This window comes from Quercus lobata, chromosome 8 (assembly GCF_001633185.2).
Source record: "Quercus lobata isolate SW786 chromosome 8, ValleyOak3.0 Primary Assembly, whole genome shotgun sequence".
Classification (NCBI taxonomy): domain Eukaryota; kingdom Viridiplantae; phylum Streptophyta; class Magnoliopsida; order Fagales; family Fagaceae; genus Quercus; species Quercus lobata.
This window is the reverse complement of record NC_044911.1, coordinates 26,634,494-26,641,676: the sequence shown is the minus strand read 5'-3', so window position 1 is coordinate 26,641,676 and position 7,183 is coordinate 26,634,494. Positions and strand designations below refer to the sequence as shown.

The 7,183-nt window shown below is 31.0% G+C and overlaps 1 long non-coding RNA gene across 2 annotated transcripts; it reads right to left on the bottom strand.

Annotated features, from left to right (window-relative positions):
- Nucleotides 1-1,517: 1,517 nt before the first annotated feature.
- Nucleotides 1,518-6,876, bottom strand: LOC115958386. Of its 2 annotated transcripts, none has more exons than XR_004084517.1 (5): nt 6,708-6,876; nt 4,533-4,911; nt 3,218-3,337; nt 2,244-2,384; nt 1,518-1,795 (listed from the first exon to the last, which is right to left on the bottom strand). It is a non-coding gene; the product is annotated as an uncharacterized LOC115958386 (long non-coding RNA). The 2 variants fall into 2 exon arrangements; XR_004084516.1 differs by having other exon boundaries at nt 4,694-4,911; nt 6,708-6,870.
- Nucleotides 6,877-7,183: the final 307 nt, after the last annotated feature.

The window sequence follows — 7,183 nt, the reverse complement described above, 5'->3', positions numbered from 1 at the left end:
AAGTACACTCATTAAATGCTATTTTCATGTCATTTGCACCCTATAATGTTTTACTCTCTTGTCAAGTCTGCCCTACATTGAGTATAGAGGGAAAATGCTATGGACACATAAAGTCCCATAACTTTTGCCAAAATTCGTCACGTGATAAGTTCTGAATGGTGGATGTAAAATGGTGGGTCCACACCTCCACCACTCACAACTCACCACTTGGTGAGTTGTGGCAAAAGTTATGAGACTTTATGTGTTCCTAGTATTACTCGATTAGTATAAAGGATTGTTCTGTAGGCTTTATGATAGGAGAAAATCTACCCTGGTTCCGTTGCATGCTTCCTCTCCCTCACATGAGGGAGAGGAAGCATGTAACGGAAACTAAAAACTAGAAACTGAAAACTGCCTTTTGCATGTTTTCAGTTTCATTCACAAATTGAGTTTTGAGAATAGTTTTTGTTTTCTGTCCATTTTGGATTACCAAACAAGTTTTTTAGTCTCAAAAATAGAAAATTGTTTTTGAAAACAAAAAATAAGGAGAAAAAACAGTTACCAAATATACCTTTAGTGTTGAACAACTTTCATTATATCTTTTGAGGTTGGCTCCATGGTAGACTACTTTGGAGTGGGCTTAGAACATTCATTCTATTTTCTTTAAATGGTGCAATTAATGTGTTGCTCCATCGCCTTATGTTTTGATCTTGAAAATTACTATAATGTGATTTGGGTAGGGATTTTTGTCCTAAAGTATTGACAAATATTCATCGTAAAGTTTTTCTTTCATAGGAAATTCTAATGACTTATTACAAAATACCCTATTATTAAATACTAGGGCTAAAATAAAAGGACAAAACTTAGGTATAGTACCTTAGGTGTTATTCCTTAAGTTCTTCTCTTAAGATTCAGCCATGTGGCTACTTAACTAAAAAATACACTTCTATCCCATGAGAAAAAATCCGTATAGCAGAATCTTAAAAGGGGAACCTAAGGAACAACACCTAAGTACTGTACCTAAGTCTTGCTCAAAAATAAAAATACAACTAATGGCTTAAAAGAAATAAAAGGAAATTGAAATAAATCTTTGCATGTGCTTCCCATATTATTGTGTCGTGGGTTTTCAAGTATGAAATTTACTTTTATATACTCGTTACTTTGCATTTTATTAAGTCACTTTCAAATATTTTATAGAGTTATTTTTGGTAGCATAAAAATTGAACATGAAAGAGCCTTATTCTAACTAATCACTAACCCGTGCAATGCACGAGAAAACTATTGAGTATATAACATGTACCACAATATATAATATTATATGATACATAAGGGAAAAATATAGATCATTAAACAAACATACAGGAAAAAAAATCTACAATTAAATAGACAATCAAATTATTTCAATAATACAAAACTATTCACTCACTGTAAACCAATTTGAAAAACTTTTTCAAATCCCAAGCCGCCTTCTTTTATTAAGAATTTCAATAGCCAACAACTTGACCAATATTACCCTCATGCAAAGAGTTGTTTTCCTCTTAATTAGCAATCTCATAAATTGGGAGGCATGGCTTTGGACAACTTAAATATCAAGAATCATAAAAGAGAGAGTGACATTGTTAGGAATAGAAGTTGCTTATCAACAATGGCTTGAAAGCTAAGAGAGAGAGAGAAATATAAGTTAAGTGTTATTTTGTTTTGACAGTTTACTAAAATAAAGCAATATAGTATAGTACATTAAAGGCTTCATCATCCTCTGCAATTTAGAACATACAAATCATGAGCAGACCTTATTGTGAAGGTCAGCATTAACAACCTGAAAGTATATTAAAAAAAAAAAAATTAGGCCTTTTGAGTGGTAATTTGAACTCTAGTAGAATAACCTACCAATAATTTAACGAAATTGATTCCTAGAAGACATCATGGTTTTGCTACAAAAGAGACCAAAATATTGATTATAAATCACTAACATATGATCTATGTTTGCCAAGGTCTTAAAGGAGACAGCAAGTTAAAATATTGATCCAATTTTGGCTGCTGTAGTCACTAAAATAAAAAAGAGAAACATGTGAAAGAGTTATGATGTTTTCAAAAGATTTTGCCAGTCTACTCTTAAAATTTAAATCTTAAGAGCTAAAAAAACATCAAATTATTGTAGAAATATTACTTGGTAAACTACTGTGTTGCAAACTTGATAGTATTGAAAGTGTTAAGATCATCCACATCTTTATAGAAGCTCTATGTCAAAGGAATGAAAGAATTACCTTCTCTAAAGGGCATTCTAAGTACTAAAAAGATTTATTATCTTGTGAAAATTCAAAAGACCTTTGAACATTAAATCAGAGCATTTGATATCCTGTCCTCAACTTCAAAGTTATCAACATAGTAGACACTGTTTTGAGTACCTGTATGAAGCAGCAAAATTAATATCAATGTCCAACTTTGAGGCATATATGTGAATAAATTAATAATAAATAGGAACACATTTGTACATTATACCAATTTCTGCAAAAGTACGTTAGTCATAGTTTGGAACTTAATTTGGAGTATATTAACCAAAGGATTGTAGTGTCTTATGAATAAGGACTATCCTAACCATAAATATATAATCCCATCTGATTGCTTCAAGTCCTCAACAACAAACATACAATCACAAAAGATGAATTTCTCATTAACATTACAATAATTACAAACAACTTAGAACTCCATTGTCCTCTTATTGTTCATCAAGCTTTAACTTTAGCACTCTTAAGAGTACAGAGATAATTGAATTTGTTAGAGCAAATTGCTCTATCTGATACCATGTACATGAAAATTGGTGATTAGTTCATCCAACAATCTGGCCTTGAATCTTGGCCAACAATTTCAAAGTCAATATATGTCCATGTGTATCATCTTTTCAGGAGAATAAGGAAGATCTGAAGCATTCTCATGCATTCAGTTGAGATTGGTTAAAGTTTTTATGGCCTTCCAATTTTCTAAAAATCAATCAAAATATGGTGAGATTGGTCAAAGTTTTTCTTGAGACAACCTATATTTTCAAATTTTGAAAACCAATCCAAACATAGAAGATCTGAAGCACTCCCACAAAATAATAACATTAATACAAAAACAAATCGTAATTTTTTGTTTTAAAAAATTACTTGAAGAGTTTGTGTGCTTCTAAAAGAAACAAAATACTTCAGTCATCAATCAAGGGCCATAATTAAAAATCCAAAAAATAAATAAATGGTAGTACCTGAGTTGTAAGAAATGTCTCAACCTCCATCAGCATTTCATCGGGGAGCATTACTTTACTCCTACCAAGACCACCCTCCTTATTTCCCTTCCAACTGACAACTCTCCATATATAAGAATTCTAGAATCAAACAAAATATCATTCAGGAATTTTATCAAACAGATTGTGTATATAATTTTTTTTTTTTTTTGAGAAGAGTGCAAATTAAGTTGTTCTATTGCCTTCTATTCATGAAAAATCATATAGCAGAATTAGTAAAAAGATGTTAGAAATAAGATAAAGTAAGGGTTCTTTTAGTAAAAAATAAAGTAGCTTTTTAAAGTTTGAAAATGGAAACCGATGGCTATGCCTTCTTCTGCTTTGCTTCTACTTCTTTATTTAATCAATAGACTTGATCTCTATTTCAAGTAATACAGCCTCAACATTGCAAGTGAAGGCTGTGGATAACTGGTTCAGTTGCACACTTTACTGTCTCTGCATATTTGTAAATGTAATTTGCAGACATATAAATGTTCAACTTTTAGTATATTTATAAATGTTCTATGTATTAAAATTTCCCAACAGAACAACAGAATAAAAGCTAGTGATGGTTCAATATTTAATGGTTTGAAAGTATGTTTACGTTTTTGGTGGGTAAACACTATGCCCTTGCGCTAAATTAAATTCAACTTCAAATGCCTGACCCTCTGCAAAGCAGAATAGGATCCAGTAGCAAAGCCTCGACAATGGTACATTATCCCTATTTAATGGTGCTAATCTTGGCTTTGCATGCTAACCCATAAAAACAACTATGATACAAAACTCACAACCCAAATTCAATACCAAGGCTTAAAAAGATAAAAACTTTTTTTTTAAGACCCAAATGTAATTCACAGGAATTGGCAAAAAAAATTGATTTTTAGGGATCTTGAGAAGTGCTTTAGCAGTGTTGAGAGACATATCTAAATTAGAGAAAAGAAAGACAAAAGCAATCAAGTTTACAAATTTGTGGGTGCATATGGCACTCTTAAAATCCAAATTGACTTCAGATATCAGTATTACTTAAACTAAAACCCAATTGACAACAATTATTAAATTAAAACTGAAACAGAAACTAAAACTGAATAAAATTTATGAAAAAGACATGAACTTGTACAGAAGAGGCAGAAGGTTTGGAAAAAAAAAAAGAAGGGGCCTGAGTGGAGACAAAGAAGGTTGGCATTTTAGGTAGCCAAATAATTATTCAGCCAAACAAATGACTAAGCTAAGCTAAATTGGATATGCTAAAAAAAATCTAAATAGCAAAATAAAGCAGAACTTGAAGATAAAGCAAAACCTGTAGGATTGTTGTCAGATTTTGAGAGTTAGGAGGCTCTTCAATACTATCTCCACTACGAAACTCATTCATATCCACAATATTTTCTTACAAAACTTGTAGAATATGATTTTCGATTTATTCATAACCAATTCAGATGCAAGCATAATGGTTAGTATTACCTAGATATAGTCTTCTCGTTCTTCTTCTAGCCATCCTTTAGAACCTTATCTTGGATTTGGTGTGGTGCCAATATATTTGAGTCACTAATCTCTTTCAAATTAGAACAGATTTTAGTTCCCTTGTCCAATACAGTGAACTTGGAATGAGTTTTACTTCCTAGATCTTCTAGTAACCTTTGTTGGACACACTTTTGATTCTCTCATCTACTCTTTGCTATCTAGGCATATTGAAAAAATAATAACAGATAACAGGAAGAAATCCATTAAAAGCATATTCTATTTGTAAATAATCTGCATATCAATAATCATGAATATATATATATATATAACTGATTTAGGACCAAGCATCGTTTTAAGAAAATAACTCACTCAAAAAAGATACATTTGGATAGGAATTTCTAAGACATTCCTAAAGACATCATCTCTCAATGAAGCTTAAATATGAAAATATTAAACCAATAGACAAACATGTGCCAGAAAATCAAATGGCATTCAAGATAATTAGTGTTAGACTTCTATAGGATTAACACAATGCAACGTCTGTATCTTAGAATTGAATAATACCAAAGATCGGCACACATATAGCACATCAAAAAACACACATACACAGGAGAAAAAACCAATAGATCATTTACTCAAAAAACTCAAAGGTCAAACACATAAAAGCAACAAAAGAAACACCACAAATTTATGCATAAAGCCATGCCTATATAACTTTTAAATCATCCAAATACAGCAATATTTGAAGAAAATTTAAGGATTTTCCCTCCATTCAGTGGCTCCTACGCATCTTTTTTTTTTTTTTGGTCTTTTTCAAATCTATTAATCATTCTACAACATGAAAATCATAATCAATATGTATACATCTCATCCAGCACAAATAACGTATTTGTTAATGTTCTATTAGTTAATTGAAAACAGTCCAAAGTTTACTACCAACAACATAGGAGTTATAGCTGTAACTAGAGATTGTACTAACTTCAATAAATATATGTATCTTTGACTAAAAAAGTTTGTAATTCCCACACACACACACACAAATCTAGGTTATCTTAGACTTAAGACTACAAAAAATTTAATTCCAAACAAACCAAGAAAAGAAGACAAACTGTACTTCATCCAAAAACGTTTTCTATTTAGCATTGCAGTCAGCGGAGCTTTGATGGAGGTTAGGTTCTATGAGTTAGAGAGCATTTTACTTTCAAATACAATATTTAACATTGAACATTTTATTTTGTATAAAGAACATTATACTTTTAGATTTCAAAATCCAACAATTTCAATACCCCTTATAAATAACATAGCAGGTAAGAGGGAAAACAAAACTCGACAATTAAAGTGAAATGATTAAGTTTAAAGGATTACTAAACATTAAAACACATGTAGGATTTCATTTGGTGGGTGTTTCCCCTGATTTCAATAGATAAGAGAGGAAAAGGGTTATGAGTCGAAATTCCTAAATTGACAACAAACCATAAATGAAGAGAATATTAGGAAAAGAAATTAATACCTCTACCTCTGCTTTAACGATATTAGAGGCTATAGATTGCAGAGAAAGAAATTGAAAGATTTAAATCCAAAAGACAAATTCAAAACAAACCCATTACTAAAAATATTGAATAAAAATAGTCACATATTAGAATTCCGAATCGGTTAGTTTTTTATATTGAGAAACTTGTAATCAGTGTTTTAATGAAAACCCAAAAAAAAAAAAAAAAAAAATTTCAATTATAGCAATATATAAAACATAACAAAAGCAAATATAATTTAATAGGCTTATTGTAAATTAAATTGAGAAAGACAAAATCAGAACCTAATGTAATCCAAATACCTAAATAAAACTCATTCCAACCAAATTTCTCATACCTAGATCTAAGAAAGAAGAAAAAAAAAACTTTACTGATGGTAGTTCCAACGATGAAAAAAGGGTTAGGAATTGAAATTCCTAAATTGATAGAAAACCTAATTGAAGACAATAGGAAAAGAAATTAGTCATAGATTAATTGAGAAATACCTAGAGAGAATGATCTGATATGGGGGCTGGGTTGAAGATTTAAAACGTTGGCACCCATGGTCGAGCTTGGGTCTACGTTTGAGAGAGAGGCACCTATGGTAGTGGAGAAATTATAAGGTCCTCATGGTGGACAAGTGACGTGGTCCACTATTTCACTAAAAGACTCTCACCTGTTTAAAATTGCTGAGTTAGAAATTTTTTTAAAATAGAAACTGATTACTGACTCAGCAATTTTAAACAAGTGGGAGTCTTTTAGTGGAATGGTGGACCACGTCACTTGTCCACCAGAGGACTCTATAATTTCTCCATGGTAGTGCTTGGGTCTGCGTTTGAGAGAGGTTTGATTTAGATTTTTATGATTGGGTTTGCTTTTTTTTTTTTTTTTGGATTAAATCTCGGGTTTGCTTTTGGGGAAGAAAGAGAGGTTTTTTAATTAGTTTATTAATTTTAATAGAAAGAAATAAATCAGATTTAAT